The sequence below is a fragment of the Dioscorea cayenensis genome, chromosome 9, assembly GCF_009730915.1.
Source record: "Dioscorea cayenensis subsp. rotundata cultivar TDr96_F1 chromosome 9, TDr96_F1_v2_PseudoChromosome.rev07_lg8_w22 25.fasta, whole genome shotgun sequence".
Lineage (NCBI taxonomy): Eukaryota > Viridiplantae > Streptophyta > Magnoliopsida > Dioscoreales > Dioscoreaceae > Dioscorea > Dioscorea cayenensis.
The window spans coordinates 29212053-29225818 of NC_052479.1; the positions used below are offsets into that span (position 1 = coordinate 29212053).

General features: G+C 34.7%; 1 long non-coding RNA gene across 1 annotated transcript; it reads left to right on the top strand.

Moving 5' to 3' along the window:
* The first annotated feature begins 3530 nt into the window (after window positions 1–3530).
* LOC120268794 lies at window positions 3531–6916 on the top strand. The gene is made up of 4 exons (XR_005539028.1): window positions 3531–4015; window positions 5684–6038; window positions 6113–6185; window positions 6266–6916. It is a non-coding gene; the product is annotated as an uncharacterized LOC120268794 (long non-coding RNA).
* Window positions 6917–13766: the final 6850 nt, after the last annotated feature.

Genomic DNA, 13766 nt, shown 5'->3' on the forward strand with positions numbered 1-13766 from the left:
ACCAATTTCAAGGTCATAGAAGGAATTTCACAACATGGACAATGCTCGGGTGATCTACAGGGGGTAAAAAGTAAGTGAAACAATAGCGGAAGGGTTGTCCGGGGTATTTGAAACTTGTAGGGGGCTGTTTGGGAAAATTTAAATTCTTGAGGGGCTAAATAGTAATTTTTTTCGCTATTATTTATGATACTATTAATTAATTAATTAATTATTTTTTTTATAAAGTTGATAAGCGACAAAATAAAAGACAAGTGAGTATAGAGGAGGTACACCAGTTATAATGGCTTAACTAACCTTCTTGAACGAGAGATAATACTTACACAGAACTCCTAACATGAATTGTAATATGTGAGATTTGAACTCGAGATCTCTTAATCACAACTACAACTAATTATCATTGAGTTAGACCACTACTCCATTTATGATACTATTTTAAATGAGTTTCATGAGTTCTTGCTAGAGATGTTATATCTCTCCTTTGCATGGCAACGAAAATTTATTAGCTCAATTTAATTTTCAAAGAATCTTATAAGTGTACACATGAACCTGTAAGTGGTTAATAGGCTACTATAAGGGTAAAAATTTTGAGTGATCATTGTACTATGCCCAATTTTCACTTTGCTCTTTGAATTTCAATTTGTATCTTTTCAATCACTGGACATTAATTCCTTTTCACCGACAGGTTATCAATAGAATTCCGGTCATTTTTTGCTGAGCTGGTGGCCAAAAGTACATGCCAGCCATTAAATTTGATTTAATTAATCCACGCTGGTGATTGACACATCACCTGAAGAACCTGTTACCTGAGTTTTTATCCAAGTCAGCCTCTAACTCAGCAAAGCTCATCCACGTCAACCCCACATCAAGGATGGAAGAGAGAGGACAGTGGTCGAGCATCATCGACTGCAACATTCAATCAATGTTTGTTTAATTTATGTATGATAGGTTCAGAAGTTGTAAAGATGTTTAGATCTCATATTTTTTTGATAGTTTCTAGCTATTTGACTCGGCTTTCATAATGATTAAGACATCCATGTAATATAATTCTCCATGTACTATAATTCTTTCATTTCAAATGCACCTACTCTTGTATATTGTTGTATGTTTCAATCAGTGGTTATTTGAGAATTCCTTTAGTGGGGACAACTCAATTATGATAACTTTTTCAGTATGCTTCCTTACTTGATGGTGTGTATATTGACCTTACTAAGCTTTTTTGGTTAGTGGGGACAACCCTGTATTAAACTCATTGTAGGTTCCATGGATATGATTTGTAATTCATTAATAAATTCCTTTTTTTGTAGTTTCCATCACAGAGTATTTCACAATACATATGTATAATTGGTTAGGTGATTTTGTGAATTTGAATGAAGCTAGATTTGGAGGATATATAGACTTTTGTAATGCTGATTTTATTTCAATGTTGGAGCTTCTATAGATGGCTAGGGAGATGAAATTAGATGTAAGAAACTGCAGTTTTTGGTCGAGGGAAACTAGGGGTGAATGGGTAAGGATGGTTGAAATGTGGAATGATTTGGATGTGATTATAATGGCAAAAAGTGTGGGCCCTAGTAGGAACATAAATGTGTATGTCAAGGGGACTACTCAGATTGGAGATACTTGTGGGGCTGGTTTAGAAATTGTTGCCAATGTGGGGACTAGTCAGGGTTATGAAGAAGTCATTCTAGAGGAAGATGTGGAGTAGAATTTAGTTGAAGCACCAGAATAGCACATGTAATTGGAAAATTACATGTAGATGAAGATGGTGAAGAAGATGAATTAGGAGATGAAGTGGATGGGGCAAGGAACAATGGGCAGCTTGATGATGCTGATGCTGATGAAAGTGATTTTGAAGACTCTGAGTACAGCTTTCATAGTGAAGAAGATGTAGAGGAAGATGTACCCAATGAAGATGCAATACCAATGGTAGAGTACAGGGGCACAAGAAAAAGTGGGAAAGGAATGATTAATGATGATGAGGAGGATGTTGTCTCTGAGTATGCTGGATCGGATGAGTTAGAGTCATGTTCGTCTACAGATGAAGATGAAATAAAACCAACCAAACCTAGATACAGTGAGTTCAGAGAAGACTTAGACATGAAGGACCCACAATTCAAGATTGACATGAAATTTAGGAGTTTCAAACAATTCAAACAAGCAGTCAAGAATTATGGAATAAAACTTAGGTGTGTATTGAGTTTTTGGCCAAATGATAAAATCAGATACAAAGCTTATTGTAGGAAGAATTGCCCTTTCTACCTACTTGTGGGCATCAGCAATGTATACAGACATAAACACCATATAAATTAAGGCAGGAAATCTGAATCATGAATGTTTCCGAGATCACAATATCAAGCATGTTACTACTAAATGGATCACAAAGCAGTACATAGATTAGTTCAGATTAGATCCAAGTTGGAAACTTGCTAGTATCATTCAGGTAGTTAGGATTAATCAAGAGGTCAACATCAGTAGGTTGAAGGCATGGAGAGCAAAAAACATAGCAATAAGGTATATGATTGTCATGATTGTCCCTTTTTGTTACATATTAGTAATCAACACATTTATTCTTAACCATGTTATTTTGTGTTTGTTAATTAATTTTTTTCATTGCCATTTCTGTTGTGATTTAGGATGCTTGATGGGGATGAGCACACACAAGTGTGTGGTTTATACGACTACAGATTAGAGCTACTTAGAACATATCCTAACTCCACAGTGAAATTTAGATGCAGTGAAGGTGTGCTCGAAGCCATGTATGTGAGCTTGTCCCCACTTACGACAGGGTTCCTAGCAGGGTGCAACTAGGTGATATCTGTTGATGGATGCTTTCTGAAGGGCCACTACGGGGGACAGTTGTTGACAGCAGTTGGCATAGATGCAAATGACTGCATCTATCCAACTACCTGGGCAGTGGTTAATAGAGAGAATTCCCAGAACTGGCTTTGGTTTTTAGAGCTATTGGCAAAAGACTTGGAAATATCCAACTCTCACCATTGGCCATTTATGAGTTATTGACAGAAAGTAAGTGCATTTAAACTATCTTTGTGATTATTAATGATTATACTTACTTATGTCTAATAGGTATTTCCCTTATCTAGTCACTGACTTGAAGTTTTAATTTTTATTTTTTATCACTTCATGGGGACTTGTAAATAAATCTTACATGGAAAAAATAAAATAAAACATTGACCACGTAGGGCCTCCAAAATGCAATTGAAGAGTTGTTCCCATACAGTGAACATAGATATTGTGTGAGGTATTTGCATATAAACTTTAGGAAAAAATTCAAAGGCAAGACTCTTAAGGATCAGTTATGCACCTATGGTCTTGTGCCAAGTCCAGTTACATACTAGCATTTAACCTAGCTATGGATACTCTTAAATGTATGTCAGCAGATGCACACACTCATATGAAAAACATTGACTCTGTGCATTGGAGTAGGTCACACTTTAAAATGCTGTTTGGCTACCATTAAATTCCATAGGAATGGCCACCATTCCTATGGAATTTAATATTACATAGGAAATCATAGGAATTAGTGTTTGGGTATTCTTTTTACAGGTTAAAATTCCTATGAAATCATAATTCCATAGGAATTTTACAAAGTGGGGGAACACAAATTTTTTTTCCTTTGTTTTTCATGTGGGTGCTACGAACAAGTGTCAAGGGCTTTCATTTGGGATTGGCCGCCAAGCTTCTTCGTCCGTCTCCCACTCCCTCCGCCTCCATCTTCTCCCCCGGTTGGATCCCGACGGTGAAACTGTGCCCATTGAAGAAGTAGTCCAAGGATAGTGGAGTTGGAGTTCGTGCATCGTCCAGCTTCTTCATCGGCGCTAGTCCTTCCTATAACCTGGCTGATATTTGATAGGAATAGGAAAATCTCAAGATTGCTCTCTAGCTCATCTCAGAATCACACTGTGTTCTTCCTCCTTGATCTTCCTCGCCATTGGGTGTTCAAGCGCTCTCCCCAAGCGCCCATTTCCTCATTCAGCCATCCGATCCCCCTTGCAAGGTCTGTATATATATGTATATAAAAAGCATCATGAAAATGATTGAAATTAGTTTGCAATTTGCATACATACCCTGTCATTGTTCCTAGTATGAGCCTTTAGAAGTAAAGTCTAACTTGGAGATGAGATCAATGATCTGCTCATCAGTGTTTCTATTACTTGACATCAGAGATCAAACTAGGGATATATAGATGGTGAGATTTCAGTTGGATGATGGCAAAGGTTCTAGTTAAAGATGGAAGGAGAAAAGAGACAAGGAGCAACATATTTCAGATGAAGTAATGTGGAGAGAGAGAGAGAGATAGAGAAAGAGAGAGAGAGAGAGAGAGAGAGCGATAGAAGACTAGAGAAAGAAATGGCATTGTCTTGATTATAAATAGTGTTTTAATTGTCTACAGATCAGAGGGAATCACATGTAAAAACTTCAGTTTGTTGTATATGTATATAAATATATAGATAAGAAAATAAAAAAGTGTGAGAGGGATAATTTGAAGTCATTTTATGTTCATGATATGATCAGTTAAAAGCATTATACAGTCAGTTAAATGTTACTGCAGATCTAGAATAACTATCATATTAATTATATGGTTTTGAGTTGATGAACAACAGGGTAAAGTGAGTGATGATCTTTTAATTTGTGAATCTTTTTTCTATTTGTATATTTAATGGTTGGCATGTTATGGAATGTTATCAATGTCCATATATAATCAATGGTGATAGGCTGGTTTCAATTGGGGTTTTTTTTCCTATTTAATTTCGGTTTTTTGTTCTTAATGGTGTTGATTTCAATGACTATTTTTTTTAAATTTCTATTTTCCGTGCTTGATGGTGTTGATCTCAATGGTTTTGTTTTTTTAAATGTAAGTAAACAGTTCACCCATTCATCTTGTCATCCAATCTAATCGTTAGGTCCAATTATCAACCAACCATGAACAATTCTTTTATTATGTTTGGACCAATCCATCATCACCAACAAACAAACTACTAGTTTACTACTGGCCCTCTTTTCCAAGCCATTTTCTTTTGTCATATGCAGGTAATTCACTAATTGCAAATGGTTAGTCTTTTTCTTCTTGTATCTCTGTAGTTCTTATATAGTGAATTGGATTAATAAATACAATGGTGTTTACATTGAGATTTGTATGTTTATATGTGCAATAATAATAATATTGTAACTAAAATTAAAAAATCCATGTATTAAATTTTTAAATTTGAAATATAGTTATAGAAACAATCCTATAAAAAATGAAGTGGGTCATTACCATAAATACTCATGGGACATGACCACAGGCTGATACAGATTAATGCCTTGTTTGCTTGTTATTTGTTTTTCTATAGATTATTATGAAGGTACTAAATTCATAGCCCACTCTTCCTACTTTTTAATATTTTGGGGGATGTTGTCAAGTGCCAATGCCATAATACCCACCATTACCTAGTGCATACATGAGAGATAGCTTGTGACAAATGTCGGATACTATTATTAAAAATGTCAGGAGATTAAAGAACATCAATAGCAAGTCTAAAGAAAATGAAATAAAGTTGCACTGACAACTTGAAGTTATAATTCAGTGGCTCAAGTTCTTTGGTCAACATTGTTTGATATTTGCAAAATTGATAGAATTTCAGTGGGTCAAATAATAATTTTGTTGAATTGTTTGATATTGCAGAATTGATAGAATTTCTTTTGGTTGCATAGATAGCAACTCAAGAAAAGACCGACACAAGGGCCAAATTTAATAAAAATCATAAGGCTCATCTAGTAAAATTGTTGGGTGATTATAACGTTCCAGTGTACCACTCACAAAATGGATGGACTAAAGAAGCATGGAATAAAATATTGCGTGATATGATAACGAAATTCCCTAATTTAAAATGCACAGTTGTACAAGTTAAAGCATTAGAACAAGAGCTAAAAAAATTTACAAGATTCTAAAAGGGTTTATCGAATTAAGTGGCTTTGGATGGGGTTATGAAAAAAATATGGTAGAAGCCGCTGAAGAAGTTTGGGCACCACTACTTGAGGTATATATTTTTATCACATAATTTACAAACTTTATGCAATAATTTATCTTAATAATTTTCATCAAAAAATGCAGAGAAATAAAGAAGCTAGAAGGTGGCATCAAAAACCCTTTCTATATTTTACAACACTGCAGGAGATTTATGAGGGTAAAAATGTGTTGTTTACTAATGTTTGTTTTAAAGATTTGTTCATATATTTTCTAATAATGTGTACATTTATTACACAGGGAGATATGCAGAAGGAAGACGCTCTCATGATGTAGATTATTATGCAAATGTACCAATGGACACTCCATCTCCAAGCATTCCGGCTCCAAATGATCCCATCCAATCATTGTCTACACCCGAAATAGAGACAGAATCCTGATTTTACACAAGTAGAGCCTCCATGCAGTCAACCAAATATTTCACAACCCCAAAACTCATGTAGTGCAAGCCGGCAAAGGTTAGGAGATGAAGTGCAAAGAAGAAAAAAAGACCGAAAGCGAAAAAATGTTCAAGAGTCATTCTTAGAACAATATATAGATATACGTCGAGCTGAGATGGACATAAATATTGATGCTGTGAAAATTAACTCAGGAGAGGAGAAGTACACCATAGGAGAATGCATGGCGGCATTTAATGTGTTGTGTGATCAATTTCCAGATAAAATTTTTGTTAAAATTACAATATTGTTTAAAGATAAGGACAATGGTGAAATCTTCTTCAGTCTCATCAATGAAGAACAGAAAGTGTTGTGGCTTAGGTAAATGATTAATTAAAAACAATGTTATGTTCTATGTTTTTTATATTTAGTTACATGTAAACCGTTTTGGTTTATGTAAGACGTTATGTTTAAATGACTTGAATCTTTTATGTAAGACATTATGTTTATGAGATGTATTTATTTGTTTGAGATATACTTGTTTATTTGCTGGCAGGTTTTTGAATTATTTGTGGATATTCTATTGCTTAATAACAAGAAAGAGGATTTTATAAATAAGGCAACATTGATAAAGTTACATATTGATAATTGTAGCCCCAAAATAAAACCACATCGATAAACTTACACATTAGTTAAATGACATTTCTATGATAGTTACAGTAATCATTCCACATTTGCATTGTTATTTCATCTCTTTTGCGAGCACCTGCAATACAATCAGAGTTTAGTACATTGACATCATTTTGATATGTATCATCTTCATTTGGGATGGTAACTTCGTCAGCTCCATTACTGATTTCTTCGATTTCATCCATGCCATTGTGTATACGTATGAATTATGCAAGACACATGCTGCAACTACTATATCAGTTTGGGAATATATTGGATGAAAGGTTGCAACTTTAAGTATAGGAAATCTCATTTTCAAGACACCAATAATGCGTTCAACATGATTTCTCAATGAAGCATGTCACAAATTAAATAGTTCTTTGTAATTACTTGGTCTACATCCTGACCGTCCTTGCTCCTGTAAGTGATGATGCACATCCCAGTATAAGGCAATAAAATTTGGAGTATTTGCATATCCTACATCCACTATGTATTATTTATTGGGGGGGGGGGGATATAGAAACCTTGGTCAATTGAATGCTGAAGTACTCTAGCATCAGAAGCAGAACCTTCCCAACCAGCTCGAACATATACAAAATATAGGTTAAAATCACATACGACCATGACATTCTGGGATAATGTTTGTTTTCTATTTCTATAAGTATCTTACAAGGCCAAAGAAATAGTGATTGGAACATGTGTTCCATCAATAGCACCAATACAATCCTAAAATAAAAAACCCATAATATTTGTTAAGAGAATATATAAAAAACGTAAATAATAAATAAAAAGACAATATAAAAATTTCTAACCTTGAAATATAGAAAAAAATGTCTATTATTATGGATAACTGGTGATGTAGTTGTTGGTGGCGATTCTATATATGTAGTCGTAAGAGTAGTAATAGCTTCAAGCACTTTTTTAAAATAACGGCTAAGGGTTTCTGCTGAATGTTGAAAACATTCTTGTACGTCATGATTACTAGCGTTGTACGCAAGAGTGTACATAAACATTGCTAGTTGTTCCTCGATATGTAACCCTTTTCGAGCTTCGAAGAAGAGATCTTTCTCTTAAATAATTAGCAAGTGCTTGAAATATACGAGGCTCCATACAAAATTCACGCTTACAACGTGCTTCATGACCTTCAAGAGTTTTTTGAACATATGCATCGCCTGTTAATATTGATGTATGACAAGGCCTAGTTTATGAACTTACAGGAAATAAACTTGGTAAAATGGTGAACATAGATTCGTCATCATCTTCATTAATCTTTCTCCATTGATCCAGATCCATATTGAAACAAATGACTTTGAGACGTAAAAATTTAAGCTAATAAGTTTACAAATGGCATAAGAGTGTTGGTTTTAAATAGAGAGAAATTGTTACCGACTAGTTTTTAAAAAACTCCAACGGCTAATTTTTCAAAAACTTCAACGGCTAGTTTCTTTTTAAAAACTCTAACGGCTAGTTTCATTTTTAAAATTAAAAATTTTTATAGAAAAATTCTTGCGCACATCCAAACACTAATTATGTAGGAATTATTCCTGTATTAAATTCCAAAGGAATAATTTCTGAATCTTATGGAATAAAATTCCTACAGAAAAATTTACTACGCATCCAAACAGGCTGTCTCAATTTAAGTGTGGCATGTTACTCAACAACCTGTATGAGTGCTTCAACAACACAATTCTTGTGGCTAGAACCAAGGGCATAGTTAGGATGTATAAAATGATTAGAACACAACTTATGACCAAAATCTAAAAAAGAAGAGATGTAATGAGAAAATGCACAACAGAACATTGCCCTAAGATTCTGAACAAGTTGGAAAAATCCAAACAACTTAGTTGGTCATGCAAGAAAATTTGGAGTGGTGGTGATAAATACCAAGTTGTGTGTGCAGAGGGCCAATTCATTGTTGATTGTGTTGAGCAAAGTTGCACTTATAGGAAATGACAGTTAACAGGTATCCCATGTTCTCATGCAATTGCATCTCTATATTACAATAAAAAAGACCTAAGGATTACCTAGATGAGCACTATAAGGTTAGTACATACCTAGCAACTTATGAACACATCCTCTACCCAACCCAAAGCTCTAATTGTTGGCCCATAAGTCCACAAGGCCCCATGATTCCACCTGAACCACCAAACAGAAACATGGGCAGGAAACCTATGCTAAGGAGAGAAGGACCCACTTGAAGAAAACACTGGCTTCAAAAAAAGGAAAAATCAGTAGAAAAAAGGTGCCAATAAAATGTGTATTTGTGGGGTTGCAGGCCACAACAGAAAATTCCATCGACTGCAAGTATTGGTTTTTAATGTGCATCAGATTTTTTGTTGTTGATTGCTTTATGGGAGGAAGAGAGACACGCACTGTGGGGGAACAAAGTTGTGAGCACATTTGCAAAATTCAAAATTGTTTTAATAATCCATTTGTAATGGTTCAATTGATTATGATAACCAATTTAATTTTGGCGGTGTGGTAGCACTAAAGAGGACCCCATGGAGAACATTGATCCTGAGGTCCTTGAGGAGCATTTTATTGAGGTATGTATATGATGTAATGTGGGATGAGATTTTTAATTTATCATAGACTAATTCTGTTGTAAGTACTAGGCTAAAATAATAAGAGGCAACAATGTAAGTGGAGACAATGCAAATGGCAGAACAATTGGGACTCAGGGACACCTTTCACAAGTATTTTCCTACTTACGCAATGTGAATAGTTTAAGCTTTAGCTTATGTTGACTTTGTCTATGTCAAGATAATTGACATACCTGTCCACAATCATGGAAGAATACCAATTGCATCATCATTTGAGTAGGTATTGCTGTAATTAATTTCCTTGAGTTCTTGGGATGACCTTCATTAACTAGGATAGTCGTTGGTGTGGCATGATTTCTGAAAGTATTCAATGTGCTTGTTGATATATATCCTGCCAAAAGAGAGTCTTAAAGTAGCTGGAAATTTATCAACTCCATCGAAATCAAAAGTATGTAACAATCAATTCCCAAAATAATGCTTGAATATCTACTTTGTTTTTTTTTTTAACACAACCTAGCTTCAAATACTTGGTTACAAACTATCCAACCCACCAACTACATACCAGAATCTTACAGAAGATGGAACTAGGGCAATTTCATTAGTATCAAAGGTATGCGTCAACTAACCCAGAAAGAATACTCAATTCCCCAAAGTGAAGCTCGAATTGTTGACACTACATACATAACTGCAAAAGACTAACCTGCTTATGCCCTTTCAAGTGTAGATCAATAAAATAGCTGATCGACCCACTTCTAGACCTTCAACTCCATCTTCAAAGTCAAGTGTAGAAGGAGTGACAATAACAGTTGGGATTATAGGAAGAGAAGCAAAGCTCTACAAAAGTCAGGCCAGGAAGCAGTTTCCAAACAAGACCTCCTGTATTGCAAGGAATAGTAATTGATAAAAAAAATCTAAAGATAGTAAGAAATTAGGTGGTAAGGGGAAATAAAGGAATGCGTGGCTTCCACCAGGTCCTGGAGGAGGAAGCAGTGGAGCTGGAAGACAATAAAATGCATCCTCAAAGAAAGTGATGCTTCAAATTTTGTACCTTTTTTTATTTCTTTTCATTGCTTACAATGCTTGCTATGACTAGTGGGACCTTGTACACTTTGTTTTGTTAAAACTTTATCAGGTTTCGCATGTGAAATTCTAGAACATGTATCGAAAGTAACATGTGCGTTTGCAGCAAACCAATTCTTGCCTGCAGAATCGTAGTTTATGACTTAACACTAACTTTTTTTTAATACTAAGGTCATCCCTTTCTTTGTGTGTTATTAAAATCAAATACAAAGTCGTATTTCATCCAATTTTGTGTTCTACAATATTGTATTTTGCAATATAATATCACTAACAACAGATTTATTAACATAGCAAGCTCTATTTGTTGGGGAAGGTTAAGTTAACAAAACATAAAAATGAGGAGAAGATAAATTCATTGCTCGTTGACTAATACAAGATGAAGATGATGGAATTTCAGAAAATTAGGACAAGCAGTTGCTGTTTTCTTTCATTACAAATCACATGAAGAGCACGTGATCTTACAACTTATGCTAGCTCAGCTTTTAGTTAAAACTAATACCAAATCATTTGATGCCAACTCAGCAAATCAGTTATAACTGATGTTGAGTTAGCTAATTAGTTATATAACAATTTTCCTACAGCTATTGTTCTAATGTCTGAGCATTTTCAGGCTCTTCTCTGTAAATCTTTAGATCACTGAAATAAGTTTTTCTCCTCTAGAACATTGCTTTTCTACTCATTTTCTTTCTTTGATTCTTGTTCACAGATCAAGTTTGGAGTTCTTTGTTCATTCGGAGAAGTTGGATCATAGCAAGGATGGGAGTTCTGCTTCTCAGTTCAGTAGGGATTAAGCTGGATTGTTGTGCTGTATTTTTCATCAAATTCCATGAAGTTTTCCAACACTATTCTCATTCCACTCACAAATTAATTATAGCATCTACAAATTAACCTCTCATGGATTCAATTCCCAGAAGGATCAAAAGCGCCAAAACAACCAAAAAACAAAAAATGATGTAGTTAGTGATTTGTTGGTGATCTCCTCCCACTTCCTTGGTCGAATCAGCCAGTAATCTACTTTCCTTCCTCTTTCTTGGTCGAATGTTGTAGCCGGTGATGCTCGACCATAGTCCTATCTTTCTTACCCTTGATTGGGCAGATCTCGAGTGTTGGACTGTTGTGATCTCCTCTCTACCGGTAAAGGAAGATCCCTTCGATGAAGTATCGCACTGTCGGTGGAGGATGGCGCCGTCGGTGAAGAACTTCTTTCTCGGTTGCACGCTGGAAAAGTGGGAGATGGAGTGGGGTCGTGGCTCTCTCAAGAGAAAGGGGAAAGTATGGCTTACGTGGATGAGTTTTGCTGAGTTGGAGGCTGACTTGGATGAAAACTCGGGTGATAGGTTCTCCAAGTGACATGTCAATCATCAACGTGGATTAATTAAATCAAATTTAATGGTTGACGTATACTTTCGGTTGCCAGCTCAGCAAAAAATGATCGAAATCATATGGATGACCTCCCGCTGAAAAGGAATTGATGTCAGTGATTAAAAAGATACAAATTGAAATTCAGTGACCAAAGTGGAGATTGGGCATAGAACAATGATCACTCAAAATTTTTACCCATATAAATAGTGCACCATCAAATCTGCTTGTCCTTGGATAATCTTTTAATGATGAGTAGCTTGTTGTTTTTGTAAAAAAAAAAAATTGTTTCACATGTTATGTTTGAAAATATAAGAAGTGAAATAAATAAAATTAATTCGAGTTTAATTTAATATGATTTGTACGAAGCTTGTTCAAAGGGATCAATTTAAATTACTCCACAAGAAATTAGTGCACTATCACATCAAAATATAAAAATTCCAAAGTCATATGTGGGATTAATTAAACGTTTAATTAATTCATTGTTTATATTTTATTTATTTTCCACCATCCTTGTATATTTAAATGCATAATTCTTTTCAGAGATATAATAAATATATTCATTGAGGACTACACAGATAAATAACATTTTATATATTGTACCCTGTACTGATTTAGACCTCGGACCTCTTTAGATTTTTATGCTTGCATTAGGGCTAAAATGGTCATTTAGCAGTAGTGACATTTTTTCCATGTTTGCATGGTAGCTTTTATGTGAAAAACCGGGGGCAATTCCGTCATTTGGATCTATTTTCTATTATTTCTCTATTAGGAGGCAATTAGGTCATTTCCTAAAAAAAAAAGAAGAAAAGAAAGAGAGAGCCAAACCTGTCTCCTTCTTCTTCATTACTTTTTCTTCTTCGTTTCTTATTCGGCCGACCACAACATTAGAAGGAATTTTTTTCCGGCAAGCATTTCCGGTGAACTAAAATACCAAACTCCTTCCGCCCTCACTCCTGAACTTGGTAAGCTTTAGATCTAATGTTTTCATTTAGTATTTCTCCCGTATTTCTTGCTTTTAGATTTTCTTTAAAAACTTCGATCTCTCCATGGATTTGATGGTTTATAGTCTCAAATTGAAGCCAATAATTTGTGATTCATATATGAGAATGTTGTTGAAGAAATTTCTTGATTTAGTGTTGTAAATTTGAAGAAAACCATAGTATAAGTTCCGGTTTTACTGTATCTAGCACTGAAAATTTTGAGCGTTTTCGGGTATTTCCTTGGTCCAAATTGAAGCCGTTCTTACCCTTAACTCTTTGGAACTAGGTTACTTCATTCTGATGTCATTTGGGTCCAAAATGACGCTGTTTTACCTCAAAACCCTAAGGTTTCGTAGTCGACTTGTATAATTGCATTTACATGCATTCCTTTTAGTTATCATTCTTATGTTCATTAGTATTTGGATTCCCTGCTTGTATCTAGGTGGCGAAACATCCTCCAAGGGGAAGGAACTCGCTGATCAGTGAGCACGTCTCGAGATGAGACAAATAGTTCTGTGAGTGGTTTAATTCGTAAATGCATAGATTTAACAATCAAGAGTATTACAGTATTTCCTTATGTGTTTTATAACATAAATTTGATATATATATATATATATATATATTGTGAGTATGAATATATTTGAAATGGCTAAACCTAGAATACTTATATGTATTCATTTTGGAATAAACATGTTTACATGTGTAAGTATGTTATTTGCAAATGGAATAA